The sequence below is a fragment of the Schistocerca cancellata genome, chromosome 3 (assembly GCF_023864275.1).
Source record: "Schistocerca cancellata isolate TAMUIC-IGC-003103 chromosome 3, iqSchCanc2.1, whole genome shotgun sequence".
NCBI lineage: Eukaryota > Metazoa > Arthropoda > Insecta > Orthoptera > Acrididae > Schistocerca > Schistocerca cancellata.
The window spans coordinates 586,459,577-586,481,163 of NC_064628.1; positions in this window are offsets into that span (position 1 = coordinate 586,459,577).

Sequence of the window (21,587 nt, forward strand, 5' to 3'; positions counted from 1 at the left end):
GAACGCTGGGACGTGACCCAATGTCTCCATCTCCCAGCTGGAGGTGTTACTACTTCCCTCTAATAATGGCTGAGGCGAGTGCCGCTTCCATGCAACGCTGCACGATATACTGTCAAGCAAAAGAAATCACCTGCACTCAAAAGAAGTTACAGGGAACTAGTTCTCTATTTTAGCGTTAGGAAACGTGCACCATGACTACACAGCTGTTATCATAGCTCTAGTTAGTGGCTGAAATTAAGATTTGGAAATTTCAACATAAGTACTATCAGAAAAGTCATCACTGCATCTTTTATTTTCTAACAAGGCGAAGACAACGGACACTGACATAAAATTGATCTGATTAATTGCCGGCAAACATCCTGTGGTGCGAAGAGCAAAATAAAATTAAAAAAACTAGGGCTACACAAGGTCGTGCCTCATACACACTATCTACCGGTCTTCGATTTCAGCTGTATCGCAATTTACGGTGTCGGCTGCAGCCAGAAATCAGGGATTTCCACACTGGGCTAGTAGCCAGTTTTCCCTTATATCTCGTCCACATGCCTTCTCACATTTAATGTATCTATACTGAACTGTTTAATGTATGCGGACGTTTTACGGATTTCATAAACATCAGCTACCTTTTATTCTTCAGTACGGTTTTAATATCAGTATTCAGCCACACGTTTCGGAGCAAGTGGCCATCTGCTGTCTGATACTATGTTTGTTTCGTCTTGAAAAATATACTTCATATTTATTGGTTTCCAATCTCAGTACGGTATTCCCACTTAATTTCTTCATATATGAGTTCACGAGAATGCCAAAGAGGTATTTGGCGTTATTGCTTCTTCTGCATTAAGGACAACAACATCTTTAAAAACGGACTTTTCTAGGAAACAGACAGTGCAGACGCGTTTGATGTATTAGTAATAAAGAGCAGAGAGACGGTCTCGTGCCAGTTCTAAGCCAATCATATGCGTTTGGGAACTATCAGTGTGGCAAAGACGTATTTGACTATGCGCGTAATGCAGGGGAATTGCTTGTTTGAATCCGTACACCGAGATAACATTACGGCTTTCAAAGCATTGTGGTTGTGAATCGAACAAGGAGTCCACAAAAATCAGTTAAGCCTGCAGACGTAGTATCTAGCTGATTACGTCACGGAGTTGCAATAACTTTTTTCACATCTTTTATTCCCTAGTCATAAGAATTCGGAGGGCAGTTGTAGCAATGTATTCTTTTCAGCAACATCTCCAAGTTGGCGGGAAGAGTGGGGTCCCAGTTGGGAATATTTGGGGGGGGGGGGGGAGGGGGGGGGGAGAGTTCTGGTTCCGATACTCACCTGATGCCCGAGGGAACCGAAATCTCTCAAAAATTTGTGGGTGAAAATCAGGAGGTGTACTTGCGAGAATAAGAACGATGAGCTATATCGAGCAAAGCATCTACCTGCGACGTTCAGAGGCTGGCGGGGGTGAGAGCTGGCGTCGCAGACAAATGTCTTGCGGCGGTGCCACCACGGGCAGACTCACAGGTCACGCGAACCAACGCTATCGACCCGTGTTTATTTACTGTTGAAAGGCCGGACACGGAACGTCGAGTCGGCGAAAACGGCAGAGTGGAGCATCGGTGCACCGTGGAGCAGGAAGGGAAGCTATGACTGAGGGAGGGTGGGGAGGGGGGGCGGAAGCCGAAGGCAGTGGTGGGGGCGGCAGCAGAGGGATACATTACGGCGGGAATTATTATTCAGGAATTTAATCCGACTAGGCGCAGTCGGCGTAAGTAGGTCTGTAGGCAAGTCCGGAGGGAAGACGTAGCGGCAGCGGGGAGGGCGACGCGGGAAGTGGAATGGGGCGACGCAACAACGCCATGTTGTGACGTCACGGCGTCTGTGGTGCGGGGCCACAATTAGTGCAGCGCCCCGCCCCGACGCCGGCTCGCAGTGCTGCCAACCCCTTCGCGGCAAAGGTCAGCGGGCTACTGCCCTCGCCAAATTACGCCCGTAACCACGGAGTCAATAGCGCCAGTTAAACCACTTCGCGTGGCAAATTTCTGCTGTCTTCGCCATTGACTTCTGTTAACTGGGCGTAACTCGGAAATTAGCAGGTAGTGCACCAATTCGCGGACTGTTCCATTCAAGACTACTACGAGCACGAACCGTTCACGTATTTCATTACGCCAACTACACTGGTCTCAAGCTGAAAAAATTTACTATCGATTCAGTCGCCTTCGAGACAGAATTCATTTATTGACAGCTTCATCAACTTACACTGAACGTGACAATTGTGGTTGGGCTGCGTAACACCTAGAAGGGCGCGAAGATGATTCGGAACAGCGTAATTCCAAGAAACCAACTAACGTTGCATGTGGCCCGCTGATAAATGGCCACGACCGGCATACTCACTGGGATCGAAGGCTTCACAAATAATGACGTCAAGTTATAACAGTGACGCTAGAAGCGAGTCTCCACCTACTACCCTCCAATCTATTTCGTTAATTAATAATCCGAGAGCGCCGTACAGTGCTCCCCGCAAGCGTTGTCCCGGCGAGTAGGTAGAAGCGGTGTATCTGCCGCCGCATCTCAGCCAGCAGGACCGCTTTTTGCCTCTTCTCTCCTCTCGACCGTAATGGCTCCTTATTAGAGACCCGCCACACACACCCACCGCATTATCAAAATTGTGCCCACTGTAATAATACACGCCAGCCACTCGATAATTTACTTTCATCTTTTGATTTAAAGCATCCTTTTTTGTTTCTTCGTACACCAGGCGAACAAAACACACACACACACATGCGCACGCACGCACACACACACACACACACACACACACACACACACACACACACACACAAAGTACCTCACGAATCTACCTGTACAAAGACTGTTGCAACGAAGACAGGTTTATTTCCTTCATTTTAAAAGGCGGAAATTCCATAGAAAAAGGCTGTGAACTTCGTCCACTTTATCATTACCCTTCTTGGACTAAATTGTAACCGTTCACTTAGGGTGTTTGTATGATCTCTGTGTGGGCAGAAAGGGGGGTGGGGTGGTAAGTGTTTATTTCACTTAGTTAGAAACCTATCGGTTAACCTAGCAGGCCATTGTACTTCATATAAATGTCAACGAAATTTTTGTTGTAAATACACCAGAAACTGTACAAAAGATAGACCAGGAGCTTCAAAGGGAAGGCCTTTAAATCTGGACTGACTGGATAGGTGCAGCCAGAAGCCAATAAAGAAAAAAATCGCCCTTCTCGTTTTCCACGACATCGAATTAATAACTAATTTGACAGCTAATTAAGCATCTAAAATCTTCTATGCGCAAGTCAGGCTCGGATCAGAGGTATTTGCGCTAAGAATATGCAATTTGCATCGTGGGGAACAACTCCGTAGCTCCACAGCTGACAATGGAAAAAAAAGAATTAATCCTTAAAGCCTACCGGCAAACAATTCACTATGCTAAATTGGTATCGCTGTAGAAAATGGTTATTCCTTGTAGGTAAGCAATGCCGTAATTGCTGAGGTGGCGGGCAAGTTGCTCATCAAACAGTATCAGGTGTGAAAATGTCCATCCGATCATTAACGAAGAACACTGCGACACTTCATGGAAAGAGGGCTTCATAGGGGTACAGTTACAGCGAAACTGCTGGTCACACACACCTAAATATTGTGGCAGGCTTTCATTCCAAAAGGTTCCCCACGCCAAAAGGCACGAGGTTGTATGGGATGAGTGTGACAAACCTTGATAAGAAAGCAGTGCTCAAATGTTAACATACACAGCTGTAAGAGGCGAACGCATTCAGTGGGAGGCGAGAGCAAGAAACTACAGCGATATCTGCGGCGCATTTAAAAGCATTAATTTCGGTTCTCTGGTGGACATAAATGGAGTTCTAACGTAACATTGATGACAGAATTTGGAAAACCATGGCACGCTGCGCGCAAAGTGTGGAATACTGAACTCCCTTGCGTTTAAGTTCTGACCGTCTTTCCTTGCTGAATAAAGATTGAATGAAAGTGTGAAATAAAGTGTAAGCTGTCTACATAAATTTGCTTCACTAACAGCCGTTCTCGATAGAACATGTACCATAAACATGGGCTGGATGATATTGGACACGACATTCAGTACATTCTCGTCTATTGTGTAGGCCCTAACTGCGTAATATATGTTGCTACTAGGAAGAGTTCACCTTCGAAACACACACACACACACACACACACAAACACATGCTACAATACATAGGGGCACGACATGTCTTTCTTTAGACGACAACCCAAGAAGAATATGCGATATAAATCGAAAACCTTGCTGCATGGGCATTGATTCAGACCATTCTTACACAATAGAGCTATATTTCACGGAATAACACCGAAGAGTGTTCAGGAACGACGACGAAACTGCGACTAGTATGGAACAGTATTAATGATCTCTAAGTACCTCTTTCGACGTATGTGACACCTACTAAGGCAGGATCGACAGGATTTGACTCAATTTTCTTTTCTTTTTTTAAGTTGCTGGTGAAGAGTATTGCAACTGATCTTCCGAAAACAAGAGTTAGTTACCTCCAGTCGTAATAACATTCAAATGCAGTGCCTAATTCTCAAAACTGTTTCCCGCGTTTTGAGTTGTCAACTCGCTAAGCACGAAGTACGGTGCGCGGCGAGCGCCTAAGCGCAGACCGCGGCAGCGCCACGCCTTGCTGACGTCACGCTGGGCGCGGGACACGTGGCACTACGACATCCGCTTTCGCCTCAGCGTCTTAATGAGTGCAGGACGTTCACCTTTCCCCCTCTCTTTCGCACTTGTACCGCAAAACGTCGAAAAATGCTTAGCAAACTGTGGCTTGCGTACGTATATTTTGTGGCACTGTAGGAAGCAGGAAGCGGAGCAACCAAGATGTAGCAATCGCAGCTCCGTAACATACATGAGCTGATCACCTAAACTGTTATTATTGTTTTAAGAAAGCGATGATCTGCAGCTTTTAAATATTTTTGAAAAAAAAAAAAACCTTCGTTTGGCATAATAAGAGTCACTTTATTAAAACTGCGATTGTCGGACAAGTAACAGAGCACCTTCAGCTACAATAAAATTATTTGTTTATAGATTAACGGTATACATGGACTGCAACAAATCTGTAGACTGCAACAAACTACCTGTTAGCAGAGCGAAGCACATGGCCAGACTGAAGTGGCATTCTCTCTTATATCACAAAGAAATGTCGACTCTCATACCTAAGAATGATGAGTTATGTGACCGTAACTGGTTTATTTAATAGCTATAGCTATTGTCCGAAATCGTGGTTGTTAAACAATATTTGTTATTGTTTAGTCACTACTTAGTTATCTTGAAACTACTGGAGTGGCAGGTCGTACTGCTGAACTGAAGAACAGCGCGCGTAATTACTACCACGGAACAGGTGCTGTAGCTCGCTACAGAGAGCCAGCGAAATATGAAAAAAAAAGAAAAAACGCCACACGTCCGAAGGTTACAGGTGAGTCAGAGCGAATACAGGTAGCACCAGCACGTAAACTAGGCTCTAGCCGGCGGCATTCGCACACGTGGCAAGGACGCTGACGGTAGGAAAATTCCACGGCCGACGGGTTGTGTTTTTGCCCGGCTGCGGTCACTTACTTGCAGATGGCGCCGCGGTGTGGGTACGCTGCTGCTGCTGCCGTGCCGCTGTGCGTACGCGCTGGCGGCGGGACACGCACTATGCGTGCGGCCGCCGCGGCGCCGCGCCCCCCGCCTGCGCGAGTCCCCACCGCCGATCGCAGCGCCCCTAGCGGCCGGCGCACGTACGCGCCTGCACACATCCTGCGTACGCTCGTGCGTGCGTGCTTGCGTGCATTCGCCCCCCTCTCTCTTTCTCTCTCTCTCCGCGAGCACGCGCGCGCGCGTGGCCGCATCGCCCGAGCCTCTTCGACCGTTTACAACTTTTTCAAATCTTCGCGGCAAAGGCGTTTTTCTTCTCCGTGAAAAAAAAAGAAGAGGGTGGGGGGACGCTGCGGGGAGGGGAGCGCCGTCTTGGGATTGGCCGACACGGCGCGCGCCCGCAGCACCAATGGGGGGAAACCGTTTGAAGCGCGGAGGCGCCCGTTTTTTTCCAGCCCTCCCACTTCCCGTGCATTAGGCCAACGCCTTTTGAAATTCCTCCTGACAAATGTTTATTCTTAACACTTGCGGCCGTTTCTCCTCTTTCGTGGCGCTCCTTTACATTTTTTTTATCCGCTCCTTTTTGTACTCGCACGCACGTGTGTGCGCGAAGTGACACGGCGGACCAATCGCCGCAATGACTATCAGACTCCCGATTAACATACGAAACATTCGACCGTTGCCAATGTCAAATTAACCCGCCTTAACTGAACAAAAGAGGGTAACTATTCGGTGCATACGAAGGAGGAAGTAGTCTCATTTGTTTCCGTGCCATGATGCATGAGGCTGTATTCTTTCCACGATAGAAAACAGTTCTTGATAAGACACTCACGGTTTGTAGCATAGCCCACCTCCACCCAGAAGGAACGGTGACATCGTTCATTGCCAAGTGCAAGAGAAGGTCTGCTAAGTCACTGCAAATTATCCTATGCCGCGAAGTACGGACAGTCGAAACTCTCGTCGAAACGTTTCTTGCAGCAATATTGTGTAGGTATGGGGTCTTTATCGAGTTAAATTAATGAAAGAAATAGGGAAGATGGCTGAAATATAGCGGTACGATACGTCATCGCAGGGTCGTCACAGAAACAGTTTACAACATACATGTCACATAATGCTTTTAAAAGGCCGTAAGTTAAAAAAAATCATACTAAGTATTCTCATGAATTTCACCTAATGATCATGCCCGGGAAGTGAAAGAGAATCGTGCTCTCTACGAAGGTGTACCCACGCGCCATCTGTGTGTGGAACGGGAAATACGTGTGGTGAGGAAAGCGCACTGACAACGGCTAACAAAACAATAACGGTAATTCCAGAGAATAAATGTAATTACAGAAATAATACACACACACAATGGTACCAATGCGTACTTGAAAACAAACGTGGCAGTCACCGCTTACGAAAACAGGGTGAGTGAGGCGTCGAAAATGTCGCACGTGCGTCGCGTGCCTGCACATATGTCCGCTGCACCGTGGTCGTCGGTTTATATTGAACACATGAATCACTATGAGGAAACGAATGCCCGGTGAGCTACCGAACATCTCTTCAGTTTAAATCACGAGGCCGTTTTTGCAATGAGTACAACTACTAGTTATATTCCAAAGTAAATTTATGTTGTTGCTCCTGAGATATTGGCACTAGTATCGCAAAGACGGCCAAGCTGACATCTAAGTACACAGGTATAAACGGAGACGGTTCGATCTCATATGCGCGTTCTCTACGCAAAATTTACGAGTCTGATGTTATACAGTAACATCTAAGAGAGAAAAAAAGCTAAACCTTACAGGCGAAACGTCTCCTTCGGTTTAAAAATTGACTAGAAGGCTGCACTAGTTGATCAGTTCTATCTTTCAGTTTCAGCCTGCAACAGACAAGCTGGTTCACCCTCTAGGAACCATTTCTCTTTCCACACAAATTCTGGTAGGGTCCCACAAAAAAACTGCTGCTAATTGTTCCGTCACGCATCGACACATTCAAGCAGTGTCTTCGCGTGTTTCGAACCCTAAATGCCAATAAATGTAAACCACGCAACCAGATTCGCTATCTGATTCCCTTGATAAGATGCTAGAAATGCGGCTGGGTCGTACGAAAAAATGCGCCGACAGAGATGTACATCAACAGCTCTTAGATTCGGACACTTTACTCCAAAGTCTCTATACACTCGGTAATTTTGACAATCGTCAGATAAGCTAGAATTCTGTCGCCGAGCAAAGATAACTAAAAGTGCCAACGTAACAACGATAGTAGTAGCATTGCTCTACAACCAGCCAGATGCACAGAAAGCCGCTGGTTCATAATGTACGTACCTTCTGCGCCAGCGTAGTAACTGTAGCGACAACACAATTGCTGCGCAGTGAGTAACAAATGCATTCTCTAGTTCTGAGGCGATTCTAGGGGGAAAAAATCTAAAACTCCACAATTTGAACGCTACGTCAACGATGCTGGTCGGTTGATCTCGGCGTAAATTAGTCGTAACTTTCGAAGATATTTGTCAGAGTCGTACTGCAAGCTGAGGTATGACACGAAATGTATGATTCGTAGAGGACTGCATGTTTATACGTACATCAGTTTCGAGAGGAACAGAATCTTGTGTCTTGGAACATATGCAGGGTTGAAGTGTGACAGTGCATAACGTACTTAAATTCTCAGCTATCACGAAAAGGTACAGCGTTGAAAGGCAAAATGAGCTTTGGAGAATGGTTGTGATGGTCGAGGTAAGAATAAGTTAAATATCTCCCGTCCGCTTTTCGCGTAATTTTAACGTGAAAGTCCAATATTTGTGACAACGGGAGAAATACACGGAAAATTTAGATGAAAATTTCCGGACGCTACGTCGTTAGCAGCTGCTAACACAGATGAAACTCACTAATTTCGAATTTCATGGCACAAGAGACATGTTTTAGATAAGCCAATAGATGTACACAACGGGTAACTGAACATGAGGCTATCTTTTTGCTCATAGTATTTTATCGAAACATGATTAACACGTTGTTGGGAATGAGCCGAAAAAAGGTTTACAATGTGATTAATATCTTAACATCTGAAACAACGTAATTGTAAAAAAGGAGGTAGTGAAGAAATAGTGATAAGAGTGCTGCTATTAGGGAATTACACGCTAGAGTTCGGAAATGTTTATATCCTACCGAAGCCAGAAAATAGTAGTCCACATTTGTAAACCACTAAAAGTTGGATGACTGAATTGGCGCAAGTGGCACGCGAAACTGCTGGTCGTATAGAAGCACACCGCAGTTCCACCTGCATGCGTCGGCTGTCTGTTGAAGAAGCTGCAGAGACCGCCTACACAACTTCCGACTTGTAGAGAATTCTATCAATGTTTCGCCGAAGAGATCAGGCAGAACTTTTCTTAAGCAAGTAGCTGGACAACATACCGCTTCTCCATATTCTGTCTGCGTACATATAATGCAAGAATTCAGTCAGTTGTCTTCTTTTCAACATTTCGTATAGTGGATACTGAAGATAAAAGCCTGTAGATGCCTCACTTATTTCTACGATTTCAGAAATATCGGTTTGAATACAGATGTGCTGAATCGTAAACATTAGGAAACGTAGATGGAAATGGAGACTGGTGGTCAATTTCCATTACAAAGCCAAAACGGAGTATATGTAATGCGCGCCATATATGTACGTCCGCAAACCTTATAATAAAAGCACGAGGTTCCAGCAGTGAAGTGGATGCCCATTTTCCCGTACCGAACAATCTGTTTTGCGTTTCTTCTTAAAACTTTTCTCAACACAGGCGGCGCAGCAGTAGTAGCGGAGACGCCGGCCGCCGCCTCGTGGATCTCGGGCTTGGCCGCCGGCGCAGCTTTTAGGCCTAGCCGCGCGTGCATGTCGCTAGGCACCTGCGGGGGCTGCTTTGTCGTGATTCGGAGAAGAAAAAACTTTCGGTGCCCACAGGCGGGAAAGAAAATGCGGCAGTGCTCACCACGCTGAAAGCTGACACGCCCCTGAGAACCGAAAATGTAGTCCCATGTTCACATGAGGGTTTCAGCGACCTTCCTTCGATTCAGTAAACCACTTTCTGGTGCGTGGCTGCGGTATGGAGTAAAGCAAAATAGTGTTTCGCGACAATATGGGTGGTAGTGATACTGACGAAGGCACATTGCGATGGTTGAGTAAGTATTGATACTGTGCACTCTGAAGTTTTTAGAATGATACTGCGGTGCCTACAGCTCTTATTTGTAGTTGCAGGCAGCATGGAAATGTTCAAAAAAACTATAGACCAACGTTCAAAAAAAATCATCGACCTCCAGAAGCGGTTTACTGAATTATGTTTAACTTGATAACCAAAAAAGATCAACCAAATATAAATAAAATTACAGTTGCTGTCAGATGTTTGAGGAATAATCAGCAATGAGTACACACAACAAGAAATTCTGGGAAGTAAACGGAACAACTTGTGTCGAACACAAGTCTCGTTTGTAGTAGTAGCAACAGAGAGGCTGATTTCCTCCTGGATACAAGAGATTGGCGGCATGGATATGATTCGCAGAAAATCAGGAAGTACATTTTCCTTGCTCGCCAGCTCAGTATTATTCAATACAGTGGAAGAAGTGAACAACGCATAGTCGGGGTCGATGATGAAGACAAAGAAATTTTAACAGCATAAATAATTTTAAAACTCCCTCTTCCATGAATTCAGTGAAACACTCATGAAATGCGAAACAACAAATTAAAAAAATAAATAGTCGGTCGGGAAAAGACAAGTGGGAACGTCAATAGATGATAACGTGGAAGAACCACGCTGCTACAGGCAAGAGGCGTGGCTTTACTGAAAGAAAAAACGCATCAACAAATTTAAAACTGCTGTATGAATACTAATACTGCAAAACTGATTACTGAAATATTTCGCCTTATTCTGTATTGGAGTCGGTAGAGACCAATATCACTGTAAGAAGACAAAAAAAACTGAGAAGTTCACAACAATTCGATAAAAAATCGGGAACCACAAAAATTAACAGATTTATGCTAAGGTGGTAATGAAGTGAATATTACATCTGGAACTCGGACTCTATCACTGGAAACAGCGCGATGACTTTTTTATTTCTGAAGGCGATGAGGTCTGCTCTTGACCTTCACCAAAGGAACACTGTTAGTACTGCCGTGACGCGGCCAGCAGTAAAATGGTATATACCATGTGACGTCTCCAACAGAACACAACATCACAAAATTACGTCGGGAACGTACGCGGAAAATACGGCTAAAATCGCCCGAAACCGTCGCGTGATTTGCGCGGGACGCATTTAAGCGTCCACTGGCGAGCGTAAACAATAAAAAGCGAGCATTGTGGTGAAAGGTCGATCGCGGCCGGCTGAGTAGCTGGTCACGCAGCGGACGCGTGGCTCTGGAGACAAAACGCAGCAAAAAGGCAGCTTGCCTACCTGCCGTGGCTGTCCGGCGCGCCGCACAAAAACCCAGTGCGTCACGCAACGCTGAAGGTCCGCTCGCCTCTGAAGACAGATCGGCGCGCTGCGCGCCGCGCGCCACTCCACACAAAAAAGTAAAGAAGCGACCAGGCGGCGCCGGCAAAAAAACGGGGTGGGGGAAGGCGCGGAGGAGGAGGAGGGGGGCAGGCGGGGGGCACGTCTTACGCGGCACTCTCGAGGGACCTGCGCAGCCAGAAGAAGGATTAGAGCGGGAAAGAGAACCGTGTCGGGAAAGGAAAGCGGCGGCCGAGACTGTGCCGCGCGGCTACGCCCATTGCGGACGCAGTGGACCGACGGTTCCGGCAAGTTCGCGACGAGTTGGAAACCTATACACCCGGCGAAGAGACGCACGACGCAACGCGACGTGACGCACACTGCACTGCACGTAACGCGCGCGGTCGCACTCCCCCTCCTGTCTTGAGTCTTCCACTGGCGCACCCCAAGCGGAGGTGCACAGTCTCCCAGTCCTTCACGGCGGAACGGTGGCTGCAAACTGGAAGCTCTGCCAGCGCAGCCCGCTGGCTATTCCTGTCGCGTACAGTCCTCTCCTCCCCGTCCCCCACTCGGCGCACCCGCCCGCTGTCATCCCTTCCACTGGGTGCCGCGTACCCCCACCACGTGCTACGTGCCATCGTCGCAGTGAGCGCCGGCCTCCCAGGGAGACTTCCGGCGAGAACTGCGCATGCGCCGCCCGACCGACCCCGCCTCTGGGACGCGGCCGCGGGGACGCGCCTCGGCGTCGGTCCCGCCCAGTACCGCGCCGCCGCCACGCCCAGTGGCAGACTGCAGCGCCGCCACAGCGAGGAACTCGCGGTGCTACCGATAGAGCGCACCACTTACCGCTTGCCGAATCGCGCGCGCGCCAAGTTCGAACTCTCCTAGTGATACTCCTTCCGTTCATTTCACCAGCGACGTCGAAAAACTGTATATTACTGAAAGTGGAATTACTTACTGACGTACAACAGTCCAGAAGCATCAACTGCATGTGAAATTTTAAGAATTTTAGATCCAGCTTGGTGTAAAACAATTCTTCACCTCGTCTAAAGCATGTTTCTATCAAATATTAAGTCAGTTAGTTTTTTATGATTTCTCGCATATCATCTCTATTGAAGTTTACTATCTTAATCTATTCGAGACGCTGAACACTACCAGTGCGTAAATGTGGGATGCTTTTGGGAAGCATTGGACTGATTTATTACCTCACTCACCGCTTTTCGATTTCCCCCAGAGCTATCTTCGAATGGTGAGTATTAACTTAAGCTTTAATTTCTGACTGCGTGCAGTTTGTCGCTCTAGCTGTGACAGCGCCATAGAATCCGAGAGATTGTGAGACATGTTCCTTGACAGCGTCTATTTTCGTCAGCGCTACTACCATGTGAGTTCACACACCGTGTGCTTTCAGCAGTATCGTGATGGCGACTAGCTGCACGTAGTTTACAAAATAAAGCTCCTGTTAATACGTGCCATTTAATCACAAGCTTGCAGTTGCTTCAAAACCTGCTAATGGGGCAATAAATAACTTGGAATGCGTTTAGCGCCATTGGTGACTTTTTTAAAATTTTTATTTGTTTACTTTTTAAATAATGTAAAGATTTTTTTGATTGGGGCTGCGAAGTGCCATGTAAATTTGTACTTTGCAACCAAACGAAATACTTGCACCGAGTGTATAAGAAAGTCATATCACGTTCCAGAAAAGTACACACATCCCTGACGTTGCCAACCCTTTCCTGAAACATGCATGGATGAAGTAAAATTGCAGTGTGTTGCGTCAATGTTGATCTATGTATATTATATTACTTACACGCATAAATGTCCCAATCAAGTATATATGTTTGTTTAATTAAAGTTAATTGGATCTATTACTTCTTCAGGATTCTTTATTGTACTCACGAAAGTCGTAGATAGACGCTGTGAAAAACCAGCGTCGTTGTCCAGAAGAGACCTTTCAGATACTCTTCACACACACCGCCAGAAAGTAGCGAACGGTGAAATGATAACAAGAAGACGATTCGTGGTTTCCCGTCGAAACAAGAGTCTATTTTGATGCACCAGGCATACACTATTTACGGAATGTCACAGTATTTCCAGTGTTCTGACTGGGTGCAGTTTGTCGTTGTAGTTGTGACGGCGGCATACCATCCAAGACATAGTGAGACGTTTCTTGACGGTATCTACTTTCGTCTGCGCTAGTACCACGTGTAATTACAACTGTATCGTACGGCGATACAATTTTCAAGCTAGCAGATACGCATAACGCCACGATTTGTACATAGCGAAGCTCGACTTGACGAGGATACCTTTCTAACGTTCCAGATGACAGCTACCACCTCACACAGCCATTCCCTCTGTTCAACTGACAATACGTACGTCACTTCTACTAATGACGCCGTACGAGATAAAATTTTTTATAAACAATACCATCATATTTTTGGAACTATTAGTTGCCTGTCGTGAATCGTTCATAAATTTGAAAAAAACAGTTTTAATACAAATGACAAATAGTTTACAGCATAATGAATGTTTCCTTTAAAATCTTGGTCGTGAAACTAAAACGTTAAAAAAAATCTAGACTGGTTTTTATTTTACGGCAGTCTTTCTTTTGATTCCGCAAAATTTTATTCACGAATAAAACTGAAGGAAAAAGTAGGCACTACGCGCGGAAAATATGTTTTGGTGTTGTCAGAGTCTATCTACAGTAGCCTTTCTGTTTAAGTGCTATCTAGAGCGACACATGAAACTGTCTTTTCTTCACTCTCTCGTGGCCAATTTTGAGAAGTAACTTGGAAAATTCTGGAAAATAGCTTCCCAAAGGATAAAGCTCAAACGCTTCTTTCAGTTACTGTTATTAGACAGTTGCATTGAGAGAATGTATTATTCTCTCACCGAACACATGCTCCTAGTGGTGCGTTTCAGCCAATAAATTTAACGGCCGAAACACAGAGAGAAACTGAAGATTCGTTCATTCAAGCCATTCGCATCTGCAGTACAACAAGCAGAACGTCAGAATGAAACGCATTAGAAGTACTTCTGCGACCTAATTGTCTGTGTATTAGATTCTGTAAAATAAACAGATCGTAGCGTAATCAGGGAACATACATGTTCTAGTAGGACGCTATACATTGTGAAATTTAATATGTGAGCAATTGTCAATTCTAATACACGTGTACTGTGTTTCAACTTCACATCAACATCAGGTGCATACAGTGAGCGGAAAAACCATATTATGGGCCACGTGATGAGCTAGTGACCATTGACGACTTGCTCTACGTAGTAGGTTGAAGCTATACAACAAAAATCGTATTTACGCCTCTAAAATAGCTCCACAGGTGCCTAGTTTTGAAGACAAGGACACACTTCGTAGTACAAACCTAGTCATAGTTTGAGCTATTACAGTGGCTCCTAACGATAACAAATAGCCGTATGAGCATAACTGTTAGTATTACGAGAGTATAACCGCATCATGATGTGGAAAAGTCCTCTTGGTTACTGATTCAGACAACCTATATTTCACATCTTGGCACAGTCACATAACGAGAACTGCTTAGTTTGCACAGGAGACATTTTGTTTCAGGTTACAATCATACAAAGAATGCGAAAATGATTGGTAGTTCGTACGTTAGCACAAATTAGGTCCGCCGGCATAATATAGTTCCGAACAATTATAGAGATGCAGAATAAGTAGGAAAGTTTCCTGCTATTCTTACAGCGTAATAAGAATATTCAAACAGGACACTTCATGTTGTTATGTAACAACAAAAATACATTAATTGTTTTCTTAAGCAAAAAGAGTCGTACGTCAAAGCTTTAATGGTTCAAATGGCTCTGAGCACTATGGGACTTAACAACTGAGGTCATCAGTTCCCTAGAACGTAGAACTACTTAAACCTAACTAACCTAAGGACATCACACACATTCATACCCGAGGTAGGATTCGAACCTGCGACCGTAGCAGTCGCGTGGTTCCGAACTGAAGCGCCTAGAACCGCTCAAAGCTTTAAAACTGGTTCTCAAAGATGATTATCACAAAAGCGTGATCTTGAGTTAGCTGTGTCCGTATTCTATAAAATGTCATACAAAGCAACCCTGAGAACGAAGTCATAAAGAGAATTGCCATTTCCGATAAAACAAAACAAAAGAAGCACACATTCCGAATTGAAACGTGACATTTAAAATGTATAAGAGAGGGGGGGGGGCGGAAATTCTAGCAACATTTTATTCTAGGTTACCAGAGAGTCCCCAAAAAAAGATTAACCGAGTATTTGCGTTTAGGAACTCTCCTGGCTGTAGGTGTTAAGATCTACACTCGACTACACTATGTTTATCCGAACACACGCATTTATGTTGGTATCTTTTTGAATTTCAGACACACCTCAAACCCTCGGAAAAGTGTTTCGTCAGCAAGGTTTTCACTTTTTAATCATGCATTTATAAAAGACATTTTACGCTGTAATGTCTAATGCTTAACTCAATGGGACGTTACCATTTTCTCTGCTGCCAGTAATGACATTAGCAACCGAACTCATTATTGTCAGTCATTTGTTCTCCTTGTTCTTTCTCCTTTTGTGGGCCGTTCAATCGATGAACAAACAACTGTACGATAGGCAGTTTTTTTTATCATCATAGTAAGTTGGTCATGCCTGGGAATGAGTCAAATGTAACCAAGGGGATACGTTTGAGAGGTTACCACCTTTTGCCTTGAAACGAAAGGAGTATCTTCTAAAGGGCGATGGACTTGTAACCATTTTTATCGACCCCGTCGCAAATGTGTAAGTTTTGTGTACCCCTGTATGAGTAACGGTGGGTAACTTGCTCGGCCTGTATATCTGGCTTCGACTTTATGAAGCTAAACGTGACAGCGAGCTTCGAGGGATTTTACTCGCAAAGCCTTGTAAAGAAAACAACTTTATTGACATTCTATGTATGTTTTCTTCATATTTACGTATTTGCAGTCCTTTGCCGCTAGAGACCTCCGAATCGTAGAGTGTAACATAGCGATGTGTGTGTGTTTGTGTGTGTGTGTGTGTGTGTGTGTGTGTGTGAGGGGCAGTTAACGTAACTATGTCTGTGCGTTCGAAACAGCGTACTTTAATCCCTCAAGAAACTGAAATCACAAACGAGTGCAAAGAGTTCTTCCACACACGAAGCACCCTCTACTTGAGCTTGACAATGCCTGACCACACACGAGCGCTGCGACATCACCAATAATCCAACCCCTTGTGTTCACTGCCATCGATCATCCTCCACACAATTGATTTGGCCCCACAAGATTTTCACCAGCTTCCAAAACTTAAAGAGCACCTTCGAGAACTTTGCTTTGATAGTCATGATCTGGTGCAAGCAGAGGTGACGTCGTGGTTCCGTCAACAAACTGAAACATGCTGCAGTGACTTTATCAACAAACTACTCTCTTGTTGGCAAAAATTTGTTCTAGCCAGGGTCACTATGTTGTGAAATGTCCGCAGCTCGTGGTCGTGCGGTAGCGTTCTCGCTTCCCGCACCCGGATTCCGGGATTTTCTCTGCCTCGTGATGACTGGGTGTTGTGTGATGTCCTTAGGTTAGTTAGGTTTAAGTAGTTCTAAGTTCTAGGGGACTGATGACCATAGATGTTAAGTCCCATAGTGCTCAGAGCCATTTGAACCATTTTTTATGTTGTGAAATAAATAAGTAGAGAAGAAGAATAAATATGTAGAATGTCAATAATCTTATTTAAAAAGCTTTAAGAATTTTCACATAAGAATTCGGATGCATTACCATTCATCACGCTCTCGTATATAGCGTTCAGTCCCACAAATATCTTCAGTGGGCCAGGTTTCGAATCGTAATTTCACTACACATACGTCCGTTAATGATGCAGCCAGCGGCGTGTTGATTAGGGAAGGGCCGCGATGTTGAATGGAGCAATGACGAGGAAGCAATTCGGCCGTGTCCTTTTCAGAAGAAACGCCCCAGCATTCGCATTACTTAATGCAGGGTTACAATGGACAGTCATAATTCCTAAATTTCATACTTCAGATTGTAGATGGAATGGTAGAAATTTGTTAGCGGCTAAGTACTCGTCAACACATAATACAAAGTAAGCAACTGTAGCTGGCCGGGGTGGCCGAGCGGTTCTAGGCGCTACAGGTTCGAATCCTGCCTCGGGCATGGGTGTGTGTGCTGTCCTTAGGTTAGTTAGGTTTAAGTAGTTCTAAGTTCTAGAGGACTGAGTACCTCAGAAGTTAAGTCCCGTAGTGCTCAGAGCCATTTGAACCAAGCAACTGTAAATATCCAGCACCATTCCATCAACAACGAGACAATATCGTCAGCACTAACATACTAAAACAGTTGACCCGTGCGAAATGCCTTTCCTCGGATGATTAATCACTTTGATCTTCCTTGTACTCCTAGCAGAATACCGAAAGTGTCAAACTCTTTTGCACTTGATAAACAGTTGAATACACTGTACTGTAGCCTTTATAATGACTTTGTGTAGTACTCTTTCTAACACTTCTTTTTAACTAAGTTCTCATCTGCTGTCGCAGCTCACTCCCATTCTACTTAGGTGTGTGAAATGCCTTAAATATATTCCGAGCCGTAGAAACTGAGGACGCTGAAGACAAACAAGCTAATTTTTCTATCAGATTTTGAGGTTTCGTAAGTTACAGTTTTTGCCATTCAAAGATTTCCGAATTACGGACATAACGATGAAACCGAGCCATTCTTGCCATTCTGCCTTAGTAATATACAACAAATAGAAAAATTACGCTTGGACAAAAATAAAGAAGCAGGGTTGAATCAGAAGAGACGATCACTACTGTAGCGTTACAGAGATCAGAAAATCCGAAAAAAATGAGGACGGGAGGACACCGGTGAATAATGAGGCGTAGAAAACCTACGTTTAAATACAGATGACCACACTTCGAATCTCAAAACAATTTAAAAGAACTGATGAATAGAAGAAGCTGTCTACTCCGATCAGAAGCTGTTTCCAATATTTGGCGGATCAATTCATTTCTATGTAGAAAATTTTGTGATTTGGGATTGTTTCCTCTTTCTAGAAAGAATTACTTGTTCCTTTTCTGTGACTGTCAAAAAACTTGTTTCAGTTCCTTGCCGCATCATGTGAAAACTTGTACAGGACATTGAGATGAAATCTGTGACCTACGAAGGCAGTATGGACACTTGTTACAGAAATTTCTTACAAATTCAAACTGATAAAAGTTATCAGGGATAGAAAATTTATTTAGGAAATTGAAGTAATCGTTTTTCGAATAGGAATGCAATCTGCAATAACATTTGTGCTGCTCACGTAGCGTATTTGGAGGTCAGTTACAAAAACCAGCATTTGAATGAAATGGGACAGATCCGTAATAGTGCTCCAAAAATATTTTCTTCTGCCACAAATAGGCTGAATGAAAGCGATTTTTAACCAGCTCTCGGGTACGGTAACGGGTGTTGGCTGAGTGTGCCATGCCGTCGTAAGTAAACCTTTGTATTTTGTTGCTATTCTCGTCCTCACAGCTGGGTGTCCTTGAGTTACTTTACTACACCATGCTCCTGATACAGCTAAGCTGGAGTTAACTGAATACGCGCATAAATGTCGTAATTCTTCGTACAATGTTACTGCTACTGCAAACGTGTTACACATATCTGTCTCAAATCTATGTATTGCCAAATAATGCTCCTAAGAACATACGTAGTACAGCAATGGCAAAATCGTGATTACTGCAAAATTGAAATTATGTGTGCAGTACTTCTGCTTTTCATTTTTTAATGGGCTTAATTATTATTGCTGTGAAACCCGTTATCAATAAACTCCTTTGCGAAAACAGAGTAAAGACAGCCTCTTACTGCGTCAACGATTGCCATGCGATAATTTTATTACAGTGGCAGCGGCCGACCGTTCCTTCCATAACGTTCTAAATATGATTGCCCAGCGAAGGTACTAACTGCTGCTTCAGTCTTCATATTTTTCCCTGTCAAACAAATTGATGCAGTTAGTTAGCAGCCATTATCAAGCCTCTGCCTTTACCTTAATTATCTGGTCTAACTACGATGTTTGCGTATTATGCTCGTTACTGTAATGTTTTGCCCTCGTCTCAGTGATTCTGAAATGCACGTAACCAATAATTACAACCGCAAATTATGGCAAAATATTGTCTTCAATGAGATGTGAGACCGGCGTCATTGCTGTTGTGCGCAGAAAGCTACACCGAAGACGCAAAAATCGGCTTCGCGGAAAGTAATTTTTAAAAAAAAAGTGAGGAACACTTCGAAATGATGGTACACTATTCCAACTTTTTGTAAAGACTGCAAAAAGTAAATATGTTATTCTGGCTACTTGCACTGATGATAAGGTACGTTAACGCTTAATACTCTTGTTAAGTATTATATTACACATATTACTAGGAGTTCAGTCCGTGAACATTTACGTTGGTTTTTGACACACAAACATTGCTGCAGATACCTTTTGTCATTTACCCGTATAAGATCTGTGATAGCATTTGAAAATAACTTATTCACCATTGTACCCAATATCTTGGAAAACCAGACATTTGCAATGGAGCATACCGTCTTTCCCATGAACCATTTCATATATACGGTAAATAAATCAACTAACTAAGTGATTTGATGTCACTAGTGCTAATGAACAAGAACAACGTTCCAGCGCAGGTAACAGTTAGGTATTGTTGGCTTGTTGGCATATCGGCTTTTCCTGAGCCTCTAAGTTGTTGGCTGTTTTTCCAATCGATTTTGATAAACGAAGAGGTTGTTTATTCGTGTCATACTGTAAGAGCGTTTTACTTCGATGAAGGCTGCTTCGTTGAGGACCTAGGAGCCTCAAGATTCAAAATAACCGCTGTTGTGCTCAGTCCATAACGCTGATGAGACTCTTGAACACTTAACATTTACGAAAAAAACTGTATTATTTTATTACGTGCTTCAGTGTCTTATTCTGCTGAGAATTCGTGGTCTGCTCCCGTTTATTACACCATTGTGATGAACGGAGACCGTTGAGCACTGCAGAGGTTGGTTGAAAGATATCGCGTGCAATCAGCGGAAGGAATCATTCTTGAATACCAAAGTGCTCCCAGCAGCCCACTTAGCAAAATGACTGTGCGTAGGCCCTTGAAAAAGTTAACACAATGATTGTGCGTAGAGAGTTTTAAGAAAATGGGGCAGATTTAGCTTTCCGAAATGCCTTCACAAAATAAAACGAAGTAAATATTCCACAATTCGAATCGAGAACAGCTGCCAACGTGGGTAAAGTAGAAGTAAATATCCTCGAACTAGTGAAGCAACTTCAGTCACTTAATAAAAGCAAGTCTTCTGGTCCAGACTGTATACCAATTAGGTTCCTTTCTGAGTATGCTGATGCATTAGCTCCAAACTTAACAATCATATGCAACCGTTCGCTCGACCAAAGATCCGTACCCAAAGACTGGAAAGTTGCACAGGTCACATCAATATTCAAGAAAGGTAGTAGGAGTAATCCACTAAATTACAGGCCCATATCGTTAACGTCGATATGCAACAGGATTTTGGAACATATACTGTGTTAAAACATTATGAATTACCTCGAAGAAAACGGCCTATTGACACACAGTCAACATGGGTTTTGAAAACATCGTTCTTGTGAAACACAACTAGCTCTTTATTGGCATGAAGTGCTGCGTGCTGTTGACAAGGGATTTCAGATCGATTCCGTATTTCTGGATTTCCGGAAGACTTTTGATACTGTACCACACAAGCGGCTCGTAGTGAAATTGCGTGCTTATGGAATATCATCTCAGTTATGTGGCTGGATCTGTGATTTCCTGTCAGAGAGGTCTCAGTTCGTAGTAACTGACGGAAAGTAATCGAGTAAAACAGAAGTGATTTCTGGCGTACCCCAAGGTAGTGTTATAGGCCCTTTGCTGTTCCTTATCTATATAAACGATTTGGGAGACAATCTGAGCAGCCGTCTTCGGTTGTCTGCAGGTAACGCCGTCGTTTATCGACTATTAAAGTCATCAGAAGATCAAAACAAACTGCAAAACGATTTAGAAGAAATATCGGAATGGTGCGAAAAGTGGCAGTGGACCTGAAGTAACGAAAAGTGTGAGGTCATCCACATGAGTGCTAAAAGGAACTCGTTAAACTTCAGTTACACGATAAATCAGTCTAATCTAAAAGCCGTAAATTCAACTAAATACCTAGGTATTACAATTACCAACAACTTAAATTGGAAGGAACACATAGAAAATGTTATGGGGAAGGCTAACCAAAAACTGCGTTTTATTGGCAGGACACTTAGAAAATGTAACAGACCTACTATGCCTACACTACGCTTGTGCGTCCTCTTTTAGAATACTGCTGCGCCGTGTGGGATCCTTACCAGATAGGACTGACGGAGTACATCGAAAAAGTTCAAAGAAGAGCAGCACGTTTTGTATTATCGCGAAATTTTATCGCGAAATTTGGGAGAGAGTGTCAATGAAATGATACAGGATTTGGGATGGACATCATTAAAAGAAAGGCATTTTTCGTTGCGACG